The following is an 18,585-nucleotide window of genomic DNA, read 5'->3' on the forward strand; positions in this document are numbered from 1 at the left end:
AAACAGTAAGTGAAGCCATTGTTTTGAAGTACATGAAATATTTTCTCCTTTAGCAAATCCCAATTCAGGTGGCCAATATCCCATCATCAGACTTTATGTATGGCACTGAATCCTTATGCAATGCACAGAAAATTGGCTAACACGGTCAGCTTCATTGGGAAAGGCCAATGATATACCAAACCTGCCCCCCCAAAAAACAAAAACTCATTAAGTATGTTTTCTGAACATCATACAGATTAATCTATATACAATATCATACACACACATACACACACACACAAATTCCCAAAGTAAAGGTAGTTAAAGAGTATAAAGTCATGAAAGGAATGCATTGAATTTAGGGGAGAAAACCTGCAAAGCACAAAGGAAAAAAATCATAGCAAAGGAGATTCTGCGAAATTCATAATCTCAGCATGGAGAAAAATTTACAGATATATACACATATATTACATAAATCATTGTGCAAAAGAAAGAGAATGTTGGGCTTTATTTAAATGGCACTGAAAGAACACTAAAGAAGGAAATCTCAGAGACTGAAAATCCCAAACATTTAACACATGTAGGTACTGAGACCCAGGAAAGTTAAATGACTTGCCCAAGGTCAAGTGGTTGTTTAGACAAAAGTAGAAATCAGTTGTCCCTCATTCCATGATTGAGCTCTTTTCAAGACTTTAGAGACTATCAATTGAAATCCATGTGTATGCATAATTCATATTTATTTATAGCTCAGTATAGTCATGCAGATTTAAGCAAAATACAAAATAAGCTTCCTTGATTCTTGAATATCTACAATTCCAACTTCAAAAGGGAAAAAATATTCTGTATTTCCATCATTATCACTTTTTTTCCCTAACCAAACCAAATTGCAGACCCTATATGTTCAGGAAGAATTTTTAAAGTGTTTTTGTAGTTTTAAATGGATGTGATGAGGCATAGCATTGTCAAGGGAAATTTCTGTAGCCCTATCAGTATGGAAAGGCTGGAATGCAAAAAAGATCTATTTTCTCAAAGGGGGCACATCAAAAGAGGTCAAAGAGCAAGTGTGCACATGGGTAGATTCTCTTACCCTTTTAAAAGAGCACTTGGCTTTTGAACTGCCCAGTTGCACACTACAAAGGTTTTAGAGTTGTCTAAAGTCTTTGAAGTTTACAAGAAGTCACTTGGTACTAAGGACTGCATATTATGAGCAAGTCACTGAAGCAGGCAAAACTAAATGCTTTCAACTACTCCAGAACAATGGCACTCATCCTACTGACCTTTACTTGAAATGTTTCTTTGGAAATCAAACCCAAAGCAGTATATCTGAGGAACCACCTCAATTTCATGGCAAATGAGGAGACAAAGTTAGTGTGACAACAAGACAATAACTGAGTAGAGCATCAGATACCTGAATTCTATGTTCATGTTGGTGACAGCTTGTTATGTGATCCTGACCAACTGCTTTTTCCTCTCTAAGCCAAGTTCCTAATCACCAAAACAAGGACATATCAAGCTAGTAAACTGGTCACACTCTTTGGGCCACTCTAAACAGTGGAGAGGTTGTCCCAACCAATATCAAGTCCCAACCTCATGCAGTCTATCAGACATGTTGGCTACTAGAAAATAAGTAATAATAAGAGTGGTAGTAGCAGTAATAATAATAATGATAATAATAATGAAATGCACTTTAAATATACAGATGCAAGATAGGTTAAGTAAATGGAAGAAGAGGATGCAAACACTACTTATGAGAAAACTGGATTATCTGTATGAGATATTTATTAAACTATGGGGTAAGGTATATTGCCAAATAAAAAGCAGGTTTTTCATAATGATACAAAGGATTGGTTTATGAAAAAGACATAAAAACCCTAAATGTGTATGTACCCAATAACGGAATTTCAATATACAAAACAGATAAACTAGGGGCAAAAACAGACAACTAGGGGCTCCTGGGTGGCTCAGTGGTTAAGTCTCTGCCTTCAGCTCAGGTCATGATCTCAGGTCCTGGGATCGAGCCCCACATCGGGCTCTCTGCTCAGCAGGGAGCCTGCTTCCTCCTCTCTCTCTGCCTGCCTCTCTGCCTGCTTGTCATCTCTCTCTGTCAAATAAACAAATAAAATCTTAAAACAAACAAACAAACAAATAAAACAGACAACTAAAAGGAGAAACAGATGCATCTACAATTATAGTTGAAAATGAACAGTCCTCTCTCAATGATCAGTAAATGAAGTAGATAGAAAAATCAGTAGTAATTCAGAGGATTCGAACAACACTATCAACCCACCTGACCTAGCAAACATGACAGAACATTGCACACTTAGCAGATTATTTTCGAACTGCACATGACTATTCACCAAGATAGATAGATAATGGCTGAGAATTTTTCACAATTGGAAAAACATGAATATGTTCAGTCAGGAAGGACAAGGAGTTTTGAGGGAAAAAAAAATCAATGACAAATCCACATTTTATGGTGAAACTACAGAACAGTAAAGGAAAAAAAAATAGATAGAGAGAGGAAAAAAAAAAAAAAAAGATCACTGAAAAAAAGAATAGTAATTGCACTAAATGAAGACTTCTCTATGGCGAGAATGAAACCAGACTGTAGTAGAGTAACATGTTCAACATTCTGAGAGTAAATAGCTGTGAATTGGAATTATGTCTCCAGAAAAGGTCTCACTGAAGATAAAAATGTTATTTTTAGATAAACCAAAACATAGAGTTCACCACAACAAACCTTTCTTAAAGGAATTTCTAAAACACATACATCTGGGGGAAATAAATATTATACCAGAAAAGTTTGAGACGTCAGTAAAGAGTGGTGAGCTGGGTAAACCAGTGATTTTGTGGATGAATCTAACCAAGCAATGACTGTATAAATGAGTACTAGTGCCTTGAAATGTTAAAACAGGTAAGGTTTTTATACCAAACAGTAATAGTATGTAAGCCCTGCAAAGGTTATCAGAATTTAAACTTACAAAGGTCCCTGTGTTGTCCAAAGGGAGAATAAAGCTCTTTATTAAATTTAGGATTCATAAAACTAAAAATACATAGGAAAATGTCAAATTTTAAAATATAGAGAGTTCCCTCTGAATTTCTAGATCTCTGAATTTCCCCTAAAATTGATGTTGGATTTGAATTATGCATGGGTCAGCAAGAGAGGGGACTTAGAACTTTGGAAAGATCACTGAGTCGCAGAATCTCATGGCCAGCAGAGAATGGAACAATTAGAAGAAAACAAAATTGGGAGTTTGATTTACGTGAAGATTTGCATCATTGTTAAGGATACGTTAACGGGACAAAGATAGTAGTAGGATCACAGCAAAGTGGGACTGTGTAGGGAGAGGAGGTTGGAGAGTTAAGTGGAAGAGTCAGGATAAAAGTAATGAAAACCATAGTTATTAACTGACCAACTGGACTTTCTTTTAGAAGCTGTAGATTCAAGAAGGTAACAAATAGAGACGTCACTCTCACTTGAGTCCTCTGGGAGGTGTCTTGGGGGTTCTGTGGAGAACACGAGATAAGACCTGTGTTGGGGGAGGTCATTGAAATACTGTGACCACCGATGGACCTATGAGCTGGACCTAGGCATTCAGCAGCTCCTCATTCCTTTGTCCTAGGAAGATGGGTTCCACTTGCCTTTATCATTCCCAGAGGCTGCTCCAAGGACTGAACCTCGAGACAGTGATGTGGCATTAAAAACACCTGCACATATATGGGACTGAACCTAGTTGGTGCCTCTTTGTAAACTTCTAAGATGTGGCATGAGGGTACATGGATCCCTTCATCCTGCTGCTCAAGACGAGCTTCAGATGTAAGATTCCTTTGCTTATTAAAACGGCCACATACCCACCTGAAGTGACTGGTCTTCTTCTTGGGTCTCTTCCTGCTCTCTGCATAGGGAAGGCCAGTTTCAGATTATATCTGGGACATTCCCCAAAGGGTTGTAAACCAACAAACAGGCAAGAAGCAAGACCTCCTTCATCCCTTCCACCTCTGGAAGACTGTCTATGGTAGAGCCCTCCTCTGTTCTTCTGCAGTTCTTAAACTCTGTAATCATCACTTCACAAGAGCCAGGCCCTGAAGCATGACAAACCAAGCTTTATGTATAATATTAATAAAAAAAAAAACAGGAATAATAAGTCTCTCCTCATCAAATCCTCAGACTCGTTAATACAATGCACTCACCTGTAATTTAGTGCAGACCCACCCATGTCAATGCAAATTGAACAAATCTTTAGAATCTCTAAAAGGAAGAATGTTTTATTTGAGCCCAAGCTAGGACAGCTGCCCGAAAAATACACTCTTCACAAGGAAAAAGGTGTTATGGAGAATGAACAGTTTTTACAAGGTTATATATGTTCTCTCTCTTGCAAAAGCTCGGAATATTACAGATTAACAGACAGGCAGGAATCACGAGTTTTATCATAAAGGAGTGCAAGAGGTAGGAGCGTTGATCAATATCTCAAGGACAAGATCGTTTTCCTTTAAGCTACCCATTCACAAAGCAGATGTACAAAGCATGCGCACGTGGTGGGCCATAAATCAGGCCTTTGGCTTGAAAAAAGTTTATCAACAGTAAGGTTGACTGAGAAACCTAAAATGGCTTCCCTCATCTATCAGAACTTTAGAGTTTTTTCTCTAAACATCCAGAGATCCATTAAAACACAATTATGGGGGGGGGGGGAATCGGAAACAATTTGTATTCCATCTAACACACAAAAGACTCAGCCACCAAGATCTTTTTTTAAGAAGTTGATTAAAAACTATTCCTTTAAAGTCAGTTTTGAGAACTTAGCAAACAGTAAAAATAGCCACTGCAGTCATCAAAACCCCACCATTTAACACCCCTACCACTCTAAGCATCCCAGGGGTAAATCCCTTAAGGGAATAAAACCAGCAATATTACAAAAAGAATATGTAAATAGGAATTCCATTCTGTTTTAAATATTTGCAAATATTCAGATCCAAATAAGAGTACAATGGAGAGAAAAATCTGTAGTCAGTCAAAGTCAAAAGCAATGTTGACTGACAAACTGAATTTATTTTATTAACATATGAAGTATTATTTGTTTTAGGGGTATAGGTCTGTGAACCATCAGTCTTACACAATTCCCAGCACTCACCACAAGCTGAATATTTTAAAATAGTGAATGGGATAGCTGGCTAAGCCATTTGCTGTCTTCACTCAGTGTCCACCAGATACCACTGATGCTGTCTGCTGCAAACACTCTATCAGCAGAACCAAAGGCCAGAACACTTCTACTGCCTTTTTACAATAAACCCGATCTAGAAAACCACATGACAATTCTCATAATGCAACAGAAATCTGTAGTAACATACACATACATGAAGGAGAGCTTCAGGATGCTCTCAGCAAAACACTCCCACAGCATCTAATTATTCCTTAATCAACTCTATCATTTCCTAATCCTACCGTCTAAATTGTCCACAAAGTAACAATTGCCTAAGAATCCTCTATGCCAGGGGTCAACAAACTATGGTACATGGGCCTTATCTGGACCACCACTAGTTTTTGTACATACATGTTTACTGGAGCACAGCCAGGACCATCATTTTTCTACATTGTATTGCCTACAGCTGCTTTCCTTCTACAAAGTGAGTTAAGTAGTAGCGACAGACACCATATGGCCCCAAATGCCTAAAATATTTACTATCTGGACGTTTATAGAAGGTTTTTTCGCCCCTGGCTTATACAACTGGGCTATGAAAATGATGTAGGAGAAAACTTAACAGCAAAGGACTAGGCATTGCTCAGCAAGGTTTTGCATTTTTATGCCACCAGCCACCCTCAAAATGAAGAAGTAGGTGGTATACGGTATTTGTGAATGTAATACTGGTGCTATATGGAATTGAGTTAAAGAGGGTCTAACTTAGCAAATGTGTGGCAAGTCATCTCTGGGGAGTCCAGGATGGATGTTATGAAACAACCTGGGCACTCTTAACTCTAAATCATGCTGTCAACTCACAATCCTTTCCACACAGTTATCTAGGCAGCCAATAATTGATTAGGATTAGCATAAAAGACAAAGGATTTTCACCATCTCTCATCTAATTAATTCCCACGTTGATTTTTAAACCATTATCCTTTAATCTGTCCACAAAAAATCTGACTTCCGTAGGATAACTGACTTTCTCCGCTGGACTTATTTCAAGAGGAGGGGGTGGGGGGATGGGTGAGCCCGGGGATCGGTATTAAGGAGGGCTCTTATTGCATGGAGCACTCGGTGTTATACGTAAACAATGAACCTTGGAACACTGCATCAAAAACTAATGATGTACTGTATGGTGACTAACATAACAAGAAAAGAAAATAAAGTAATAAAATAATTAATAAATTAAATAAAAATCTGACTTCCACTAACTTCTATCTGTTGGGGCTCACTGGCCTGCAAGCAGGTGAACTCTTCTCAGAAATAACAGTTTTACCAAAATTAGGAAAGTATATGTGTGTATGTGTGCATGTAAAAAACTGGAACAAAAGGATTATTAGTGACTAAAACCCTTGATACAGGAGCACGGGGGAATATTGTGAAAGTTCTATTTTCATAAGGTGATTTTCAGTTATGTCATTTTATGCAGATTTTTCATTTGTTTCAGGCCAATAAGAACCCAAGGCAGGGGTTACCAGTATGACAAACACTAGAAACTCTAGAAATGTGGGATTCCCTCAATGAAACTCTCAAGCTAGTTATGAGTCTATACGGCTGACTCCAGTGGGATATACATCTTTCCTGTCTGAAACCTGCCTCTTGTGTTCCTGAAGCTTGGACAGGCTGCGGGAAGGTCCCTCCCGTCCGGCAGGGTGAACAAGCTTCCAGCACAGGCGCAGTGGACAAAATAGCCGAGGGCTGCCCTCAGGTGCCTCGTGATGGCATCTCTCAGGTTCCCTTCCCATCCTCTCATTCACCCTTTACTTCTCTCGTCTCTTCCCCACCAGTCATCAGGTATGCTCAAAGCTCTTCTTCACTGCTTTTGATTCTGGGAAAAATACTTAATCTCACTGAGCCATAGATTGCGACGGCGTAAGGATCAAGAGGAGGAAAAGCAGATCTTTAAAATCTGAGTCTCTCCAAGGAGGAGCCTTGGCGTCTGTGCCTTTTCACCAACAACTGATCCTAATGATGGGGATAGTTTGGAAAAAACAGCGTTGTTAATGTCCTGACCTTTGGTATGTAGCTGAATCAACTGGATGCTTATTAAATAGTCTCGAGCCAAACCCCGTGACACTGATTCTTTTCAAGTGTGCATATGCTGGTGTAAGTCATCTGCAGAAAGCACTTCGAGAAAGCTTCGCCTAAAGCCTTGATACTCGGAGCGTGGTCCTTGTTCACCAGGATGAGCATCACCTGGAAGCTTCTTAGAATGGCACAGACCTCTAAGCCCTGCCACCTCTTAATCAGTGTGGACATTAGTAAGCCCCCCCCCCAGGTGATTCTTCTGCATCTAACAGTTTGCAAAGCAATGACTTAAGTCCAACACTGAACGACAGAACCAAGCTTTTAAAAACTGTTCTGTACTCAAATGTTCATAGCTTGATTTAAAGTGTTACCTGACCCACTTAACCCCTAATTCTAGGTGAAAATGTTGTGCACAGGACACTTAAATGGGCAAAGAACTATCCGTCTTCAAGGCTGACAGAGCCAGGTGATGTGACCCCTGCTGTGAGCTCCCACTTTGACAGCCCAGGAGCTCTCACTACCTGCTGGTTCACCATGTCTATGGCAAGAAGCCTTACCCATTTGGAACTTGGCAAGAATAGGTCCTTGAATAGGAAAAAGAGCTTCTCATCCTAGGCCTTAGCTTCTCTAAGAGGAGGATACAAGTGCTCACTTCAGATTTGCAGAGAAGAAAAAGATAATGTCTATAAAACAGAAGCTTAGGGGTGCCTGGGTGGCTCAGTGGGTTAAGCCTCTGCCTTCGGCTCAGGTCATGATCTCGGGGTCCTGGGATCGAGGCCTGCATCGGGCTCTCTTTGAAGCAGGGAGCCTGCTTCCCTTCCTCTCATCTCTGCCTGTCTCTCTGCCTACTTGTGATCTCTGTCTGTCAGACAAATAAATAAAATCTTAAGCAAACAAACAAACAAAAAAAACCCAGAAGCTTAGTGCATGGCATGAGGCAGGATCCTACTGGTGAAAGAGAATCTGTAACCTGTGGTTTGGGGGGCAGTAGGGACCGCCCCTGAACCTGTAGTTTTAGCCCTTACTGGCATGCTTTCCCCAACTTCTGTTGTACAAGAAGGGAGAGAAATACCTTGTGATATCACACTGATATCACATCTGTATATACACATGGGAGGATATGCATGATAATGGCGTACATGATCATGGACCGGCATGATCATGGAAACTATTGTTCCCAGAGAAGTCAGTTCTTATTTGTAACCCTATTGGCTTACCCTTTAATTGTTCTTGCTCCAGTCGCTGAAATGGCCTCACATTTCATAACAGCCTGGAATAATATGACTCCAACCCAAATCTCAATGGTTAAGGATTTTTCAATCCTAAACACTTTATAACCAACAGGTCTATATTTTTTTTCTTGCCCTCAGATTACTTGCTCTTAAAAGAAAATGAACACCGAACTAGAGATCCAGCAACATGTGTTCTTCCTACATGAGCTCAAGCACGCACTGCTCAAGTGCTTGCTATGTCCCAGGTACTAAGCTAAACTCCATAGATGCTTCTGTTCTCATTATTTCATTTTACCCTCACTATAACCCTACAAATTAAGAACCCATTTTACATCCTTTCTGTAGGGGAGAAAACTGAACCTCAGTTAGGTAAAAAACAAAAACCAAGCCAAACCAAACCAAAAAACTTTACAAAGGTCACTCAGTTTAAGTGATAGGGACAGCCCCTGAACCCAGTTTGACTCCAGACCCAATGCCCTTAGCCTTCAAGTACAGCAGCTGCTGTGTGCCTGGGAATGAGGCCAGGTGAATGGGTTACAGAGCTTTGCCCTCAGAAGCTTGAGGCCTAACAGAAGACTACAAATTCTGATTTAAGGGTGGCAATCCCTCTCACAAGTCACCAGCATTTTATACTTACCTAGAACAGATAGGAGTCAGGACTTGTGTCACACAGGACTCCAGTAACCCACCAGCAATCGGTTGAAATTAGGAGCTGAGATGGCACTTTTTTCCCATCCCTGCTCCAGTAGAAATAAATCTAAAATGGCTTATCTTTATTGCATGTACATTTGACCTATAACAGAGGCATAGGAAGGTATTGATAGTATGTGCAACTAACCATATTAGGTATTAAAGATTCTTGACACGCAGGCACAAGCTTAGGAAGTCTAAATATTACAACATTCAAGTAGGCAACAATATTACTTTCATTTTCTCAATTTGTTAGGAAAGATAAGCCTACTTTACCCGATTCACACGGGCACAACCCCTCTTAGATCACTACAGTTCATGTAAGTTACTTGCTTGAATTTTATCTTTTCAGGAATTAAAAAGAACAGGTTAAAAGAAAAAACAAATATGGGACTATAACTAAGGTTGAAATAAAGATATAAGACAATAGCATTTTATATCAGAGCTGGTAGGCCAACAGGGCAGAAATCTACCTCAGTGAACATAGTAGAATCCACCTTTCACCATTTAATTGAAAATGAGTTAATGCACAGGTGGGCTGAGATAAAATTAGCATAAAAGAAAGTAATTTTTCTGTTTATATAATTTGCATGCCTTTGTAATCAGCGAAATGACAGATCAGACAAGAAGCCTACCTGCTGCGATGCAATCTTTAATCTCTGTCATATATTAATCATCCCCCCGTAATATAATAAAGCTGCTTCTGTCAGGATGGCATTGAATGTAAATAGTTCCAATTACTGGTAATTCTCAACTGTTTTGCAGAAGGAACCCTGTTGTATGATCCATGGGCTTCAGAAGGAAACAAAATAATAAAAGAAGGTAACTGAATTTTGCATCCGGGTTGAAAGTTTTCTGATGTCTCCCCAGACTCGGAGTTTACTTTTCTTGGATTATTTCTAAGAGCTGGAGCAACACAGTTGCAAACCTTTGGGAGGAAAACATCCTCTGGTTTACAAGGTTCAGGGTGATTTTAATAGGCTGAAAGTGAGTAAGCGACTTGGGCTGCTAATTTCCTGCAGGCATTTTCCAAGTTTTTACCCATTACGGTGTGAGGCCTTTGAATAAAAAGGTTCTGTTTGAACCCAATATTGTTGCTGCTCTTGCGGCACATAAGAGAGAAATCAAATTATCTCCAGCAGTGAAAGTGAGTACAAGAGATGAAACTAATGTCATAGCTTCCTAGCATTGCGATACGCTTTCCTCTGAGGTTCCCCCAAATTCCACCAGCATTTAAACCTTCTGACACCCTCAGAAAATATATGATCACTGCACTTTAATGCTTTTTGAGAAGTTCTTCAAAGGGAGATGACTTCTAGGATTCCAGAGGAAACTTGTCCTCCAGGATGGAGGGCTCAGATCAGGGTGACAATACCATCACAATTAGCTCTTCCTTCACCAGTGGCAGACCTCACTAATGGATCTCAATACATTTTCACATTGAGACTATGGCAGAAATCACTAATCAATTTTCATGCCTTTTTTTTTTCCTTCCACAGGAGGACACTTTTAACCTTTTTCCCCTCAGGTCTCTGGATAAGCCATTAACTATGAATGGAAGTAAAAGGAGGAAGTGAAAGACACTTGCTATCTTTCTCTCAGATTGAAATTGCTAACTAGAGACAATATCCCCACTGTTCTGTTTTGAACTGCTTGTTCATTTGAAAAGGTGCAACATGATCTTCTCAATTGGAAAGAGAGCAAAAGGGGCAGGGGATGAGTTTCCTTAAATCTTCCCACTTCTCGTGTTCCTACCTGCCCCTTAGTTTCTCTTTGAGAAATAATAAAAGAAAGAAAGCAAGAAAGCAAGAAAGAAAGAAAGAATAAAACTAATTGTAGAAATTCAAGGCTGGGAATCTGAAATTTGCTACTCAATATCCATGACTGAAGATACTCCATAAGATTTGTAAACTTTGTTTATCTTTCCCTTATTTACTTTTGTAGCCCTATCTTAAACAGTTAATAGTAAATGTGGAACTAAACCTCCGATAGTTTGAAATACAAACAGTATGTTCCAACATCTTACTAAAAATATTTATCTTAATTTCAGGATTTGAGCAGTGAGAATTTTGGTAGCCTATTAATGGCATTACAGCAAAGGACTTAAACTCTACCTTACAAACATTACCCCTCAATAATGAGGATCCAGATGCAGACAAATGCAAAACAGAAGGCAAATCATAAACCCAAATCAGGTATTATTACCTTAGTCAGTATCTGTCATTGAGTGTCTTGGATAAAGACCAAGTTGGAACATCCAGAGTAAAACATGTTCTACTACATCATCTTCCCAAATCCAAGAATATTCAATTATATTTGCAGGATACACATGATGAGAGATGGGACCACATCCTAGGACCCCCACATCCATTTATCCATTCAATTGCATAAACTAAGAGTAAAATAAATGTGGACATTTGCCTTTTGTCACATGGTAACCATAAGGCCAAAGGCCCACACAATTGAGCTTAATTCTGACTAAACAGATCAGCAAATCCTATATGCTTTAGAGAGAGAGACTAGGGCATCTTTTCCTCTATGATGATCCTATTTTGAAATCTACACCTACAACCCAGGTAAACATGATCCATCATTCAACCTCTCTACTGTCCTGATTCACTGCTACTATGTACCCCTCAACTCAGTACTTCATCATTATTTCAAAGTTTCTGATTGATTAACATTGATTCAGTATTTCCATCTAGACTGTAGGGTCTTTCATGGTAGAAACTGAAGAGAAATAAAAACACATATCCACAGAAAAGGCCTGTGTACAAATGTTTACTGAAGTGATAGTCAGAAAAGTCAAAAACTAGATATACTCAAACGTGCATCAAAAGGAGAACAGATAAATGGACTATGCTGTCCTTATAGAATACTACGCAAAGATACACACACACACACACACACACACACACACAAACACACACAATAGATAAACTTTTAAAACATGATTATTGAGAGGAGGAGGCCAGACCCAAAAGAGTAGATACCATGTGATTCTATTCATGTAAAATTTTAGAAGAAGCAAAACTAATCTCTGGTAACAGAAAGCAGATTAGTGATTATCTTTAGCAGAGGATGGAAAAGGTAACCACGAAGGAGCTCAGGGAACATTTGGGGGTAATGGAAATGTCCCATATTTTATTGTGGTGGTGGTTACATGAGTGTACACATATGTCAAAATTCATCACACTGCATACTAAAAGGTTGCACAATTTTCTGTATGTGAATTATACCTCAACACTGTTGATTTAAAAAATCATGCTAACCTAAGGGAAATCAAGCTAGCGAAAAGAAAAGCCTAAAGTCACAAATGTTTGCAGGCTTACCAAACAGGATGGAACTGCATGCTGTGACAAATGAGACTCATCTGGGAGTAGAAACCCCCGTCTCTCCTAGAATCACATTCAGAGGGTTGACGGATGGAGCCAAGAGTAATAACAATCATTTTTAATTTGTCTTGTGTCGGAGTCTATCTGCTCTCTTAAAAATAGAGAGATGCTGACAAAAGTTTTCAAATGGGCACATAGTCTGCAATCACACTGAGGTTTACAACCCTCTATGGTGACACACTAGCAATTTGGGGGCTTTTTGACAAGTGGAAGCAAATAATCCCACTTCTATTTTCTGAGAAAGTGAGAGCTCTTCGAACACCTTGGGGAGGGGGCAGGATTGGCCTTTGTGTTTACTTTATTTTGATTGCAGTTTCATTTGGGAAAGGGGAGAATGACCTCATGTGGCAAGAAAGATGTACACCAGACACTTTGGCCAAATGCATCAAAGCCCAGGGAACGCGGATTAGAGAAACACTAGATGAGTCTCTCATCCCTGTGGACCTAGAATGTAGTTTTATGTAGAAGAACTGCCCATGCTCATAAAGAGCTTTGTAGGCCTTGATAAAAATGAAGTGGAAAGCCACTTAAGGATGTACTCTAGAGAGAAACTTATTCATGTCTGCATTTTTAAAAGATTTTTATTTATTTATTTGATAGAGAAAGTGAAAGTGAGCACAAGTAGGCAGAGTAGCAGGCAGAGAAAGAGGGAGAAACAGCCTCTCCGATGAGCAAGGAACCCAATGTGGGTCTTGATCCCAGGACTCTGAGATCATGACCCAAGCCGAAGGCAGATACTCATCCAACTGAGCCACTCAGGCTCCCCTCATGTCTGCATTTTTAAGAAAGAATCACTTTGGCTCTTGTGTGAAATATGAGATGGACGAGAAGAGTGGATACTGCAGAGACCAACTGAGAGGCTATTGCAATGATTCCAGGGAAAAGATGGTGTTTTGGAACAGGTGGTAGCAGTGAGGTAGAAAGATATTCATAAAGTAGAATTGACAGGGCTTGGTAAATTAACTGAATTAGGGAGGTGAGGAAAAATGAAATGTTAAGGATAATGCCTACTTTTATAGCTTGTATAAATGGGTAGATGATGAAGTCATTTACAAAAATGGAGGAAAGGAGAAAAAATGTTGTGATTATGTAACTTATTCTTTCCAATGAAAATTAATTAATCTGGTTTTATAAATAAGATATATTTTTTAAAAGACTTAGATGATGCTACTCAATGTGATAGTCTACACTAACGATAAATATTGATTCTAATAACCATAACAGTAACACTTATTGTTACTGGTTTCTGACTACCAAGTACGGTATTAGGCTTTTTACATTATTTTATATTTTTAAAGATTTTATTTATTTGAGAGACAGAGAGCATAAGCCGGGGAGGAGCACAGGGAGAGGGAGAAGCAGACTCCCTGTTGAGCACAGAGCCTGATGACACAGGGCTCCCTTCCAGGACCTGGATATCCTGACCTGAGCTGAAGGAAGACACTTCACCCACTGAGCCATTTCATACGTGCCATTGTCTGAAAATACCATAGTTTATTTACTTATTTATCTACTGAAGGACATCTTGGTTGCTTTCAAGTTTTGGCAATTTTGAAAAAGGTGCTCTAAACATCTGTGTGCAAATTTTTGTGTGGATATAAGTTTTCAACTCCTTTTGCTAAAAATTAAGGAATACAACTGCTAGATCATACAGTAAGAATATGTTAGGTTTTCTAAGAAACCACCAAACTGTCTTCAAAGGTGGTAAAATTTTGCATTCCCACCAGCAATGATTGAGGGTTCCTGTTGCTCCACATTTGGTTTTGTCAGTGTACTCATTGTAATTTTATAAAACTTAACAAAACATTCAACAATTTAAAAACAAATGTTCAACTTTGGCTATTAAATGTAATATTTATTAACATAGTTTATCATTTAGAACTAAAATATCAGTGTTGCTATGGGAATAGTCTTTTAATCCTAATTTATTATATGACGTATTTTGGTTAATTTTGATTTGTTCATATGTTTTTGAATTTAAATTAAAATTTAAAATTAACTTTCAACAAATTGGCTTTCAGTAGACTAGTCTGGATAAAGTGATATCTGGGAAATTAATTTTCAGAAGTTGTTTACTTCCTCCATCCTGAAGGAAGCTCCAATCTTAGAAATAAAAGCAATTCATAAATTTATCTAATGGTGAAGAGATGAAGGGACACATGATATGGACAAAATAGATAGCTTTTTTTTTTTTTTAATTTTGTTTCTTGGTATGCTCTCTCTCTTTTCTGATAATAGAATAGTCTGTGATTTAGGTGGGAAAAACTCCTCCTACTGTTGGCTACAGGGATTATGCTAATAATTTTAGAGAATCAACCATTATACTTCTGATGCCAAATCCTGTATTCACTATTCATTTATGAATCTCAACTCAAAAAAGCCTAAATAAAAGGACATTGACTGATTTATAAACCTGGGAGCTCAAGGGAGCATCTAGGTTCACATGTGGCTGGGTCTGAACCTCAGAGGCCTCTTTCTCTGCCTGTCTTCCTCCTGAAATACGAACAATGAATCTGGACGTATCAATAATAAACCTGGCTTCCAGGTCATCTTTTCTGCTGTACGGTTCCAGCTTGCCTGACATAGATGGTAATAAGACCCACCAAGAAGAATCAGAGAGTGTAGGGAAGGAAAGCCAGCTTAATAAGTATTCTAGGTCCCACACTCTCATTTGTAAACTTGGAGGAAAACAAAACAAACATCAGTAAGTCCTTAAATATGAGATGACAGACACCTTTACAAAACAAGTCAAAAACAAAATAAAAAGCTTACTTATTGAAGAAAAAGGCAGTTCTCTTAAGAGTGGCTGAGATAAAATTCTCACCTGCTAGATCTTCCTAATGAAATGGGTCCTGGATCATATTTGGCAACTAGTCAAAAGCCTCTCTGCTTCTGATACCTTATTTTGTTTCCTTAATATCTGATTTTTGTTCTAATTCCTTGGGAAGGGATGGAGCTTTCATTTATAGAATTAGTGTGCTGTCAATAGAGAGTTGGAAGGTCTTCAACAAACTTAAAGTAACTCGAAACCAACTAAAACTCAAGATATTTATGGAATTCCTACTGAGTGCTATGCAATATGCGAGGCAGGCAGGATCAAAGAGTAAACAAGGTGAACAAGATAGAAAAGTTCTATATTCTGAACAACTTATAGCAATTCTGATAAAGAACTCTAAATGCAATGAGAGAGTGTAGGGGAACAAAAAGTAGTCATTGAACCTATCAGGTCCATCAAGGAAGGCTTCTAGGAGGAGGTGACAGCTGGAAGGATGGCAGCAAGTTAGCAGTGGAAAAGACATGGAAGGTGGGAATAAAGCTATCCAGAGAGAACCATGTACCAGGTTCAAAGGTAAGTTTGATTAGCTCTGTTGAAGGATGGAACAAGTAGAGCAGCAGTTCCAAAGGCAAATGGGAGGAGTGGCAAAAATGGGGTTAGGGAGGAGTCTGAGACCAAACTCTGAAGGGTTTTCAGTGGCATCCTGAGAGCTTTAGACTCTTGTGTACCAACAGTATCAACACTGTTGAGATGGTCCTGACAGCTTATTCAGGTTCTACCTGAATAAGGTACATATTCAGGGAGCAACACATTCAGATTGTACTTTCCAAAGATCTCCCTGTTACTCTGTGGGAAGTGAATGGGAGGAGGGGCATGGGTAGTCAGTTACTCGCTATGGCTGCCTTGAAGGACATTGTGAAAGCCTAGGTAGGGTGTCTTCAAATACTGTCTTAAAATTTAATGCAAATTTTGGGGCACCTGGGTGGCTCAGTGGGTGAAAGCCTCTGCCTTAGGCTCAGGTCATGATCCCAGGGTCCTGGGATTGAGCCCCACGTCAGGGTCTCTGTTCAGCAGGGAGCCTTCCTCCCCCTCTCTCTGCCTGCCTCTCTGCCTTCTTGTGATCTCTGTCTGTCAAATAAATAAATATAATCTTTTAAAAAATTAATGCAAATTTTTTTTCTTTTTTTTCTTTTCTTTTCTTTTTTTTTTTTTAAAGATTTTATTTTATTTATTTGACAGACAGAAATCACAAGTAGGCAGAGAGACAGGCAGAGAGAGAGGAGGAAGCAGGCTCCCCGCCGAGCAGAGAGCCCAATGTGGGGCTTGATCCCAAGACCCTGGGATCATGACCTGAGCCGAAGGCAGAGGCTTTAACCCGCTGAGCCACCCAGGCGCACCCGAATTTTTTTTATTTTTAATGCACTATATCTTATTTGTTTTACTATGACAATTACTCCAGATACTGACTTTGGTTAACCTCACTAACTGAGTCATAAAAAGGCATTTTCTCCTTGTTAACAGAATCAGAATTTTGTTCAGGATAACAATGTGATAAACCCCAACTACTAATCTAAGCCAACTGAGGCAATTGTAAATTCTGATGTGTAACCATCCCTACATGTAAGGACAAAGTACTGTCCAATTCCAGCAACTGAGGGTAAATGGAATCTTTAGGGAGAGAATCCTGGAAAGATTTTTCTTTGCTTCAAAAGGAGACAGAGGCAACTAACAGTGCCCAACCACATTGTAGGTAGCCTTGTCCCTTGAAGTACAGCAGCTGTACACTAGGTGCAAAAAAAAGGACAGAAACTGATATGCAAAAGATGGTCAAAGAATGGCTACTAGGTCTTAAAAATTTTATTTTTATCTCAGACAAAATCTGAGTCCCTAAAAGCAGCATCTAATGCTGGAGATTTTGTTATGTAAGCTAATTATGTTATTTGTTTAAGCCACTGTTTTTGTTATTTGTAACAAATACGTATTTGTTAATATGTATTTATTCAATGTATTCCTAATTGAAGTATTGTATTCCTAATTGATATACTCAATGTATTCCTAATTTCTAACCCTCAGGTAGAAAACATGCTCCACTAAAATAGATCTAACTTTATCCTAAGATTTCATGTATTACCAGGCCACAATCTCAGGGAGCACATACACTGGAGATAAAAATGCATAATCTTGGGAAAACACAACCATTTTCAAAGACTAAGAAGGATAAGAGAATTCTTTTATCCTTTGAGTTAACCTTGGCCCTCTGGTTGGGGAATGACCATGACATTCATGTATGCAAAGTACTTTTTAGGTTGAAGGTAACAGGTAATGTAACAGCTCAAAGAATAGTAGGCATTCTGAGACAGTTTTTCCGTTTGTTTCCTTCTGGACTCATGTACTTTTTTGTTCAAGAGCCCCTGAGTTGCCTGGTGTATCAGCTTTCAGTTTTTAATATGTTATGAAAGGGAAGACAAAGCAAGGGATGTTCTCTCAGTGTGGTTTTCCTTACAATGTTGACAACAGAACAGTGTGCTTTCATCCAGTGGATGGACCAAAAGCGATGGGGTGGGGAGATGGATGAGTCTGTTCCTATACTTATGTTACCTGAACATTCTTCCATTGCCCAAGAGTCCTAGTAAGTGTCAGGTGGACAGCACAGGCGTTATCCTTTGATAGCTACTTATGAGCCTTTTCCCAGACTCCAGACAATTAATCTATTTCTCTAGTATTTAAAGACAGAAGTACAGCCATTAAGAGGAAAGGGACTGTTGGTATGATAAATGCAGAAAAGCTGTGGCTTCCTGTGATTTATTATACATGAGTATGATAGGGAATATAAAAACTATTCCATTAATTTCATTTCCATTTTAGTGGTTATGTGGGTTTAGCTGTCTTGAAAATTATCTTCTCATTCTCTCAGGAGAGAGATTTGCAAAACTATACAATGGCTGGATGTGTTTTGGCATTAGCAATGGAAACATCCTTATGAAGCAAGTTCTCTTCATTCCCTAAGCCCCAACCTCCTATAATGATTTCTGGGCAGTGAAAGATAGGTGTTTGGAGCCTTCTCTAACTCTTCATATCCCTGGTCTAATTACAGTGTCATTATCCCTTCCCACTAATTATACCTAGGTTATCACTTCATTCATTCATATTTAAGTCCATCTGTTCCTTGAAGGGACTCAGTAATGTCTATACATGGAAACACTAATATCCTGGTTATGCTTTCGTATCAGGAAAGCTCTTTTTAATGCCTTCATTGCATTTCAAAACCCAGATTTGTAAACTGGACACTTAGAAGGAGTTATATTAAA

Source organism: Mustela erminea, chromosome 1, assembly GCF_009829155.1.
Source record: "Mustela erminea isolate mMusErm1 chromosome 1, mMusErm1.Pri, whole genome shotgun sequence".
In the NCBI taxonomy this organism is placed as follows: domain Eukaryota; kingdom Metazoa; phylum Chordata; class Mammalia; order Carnivora; family Mustelidae; genus Mustela; species Mustela erminea.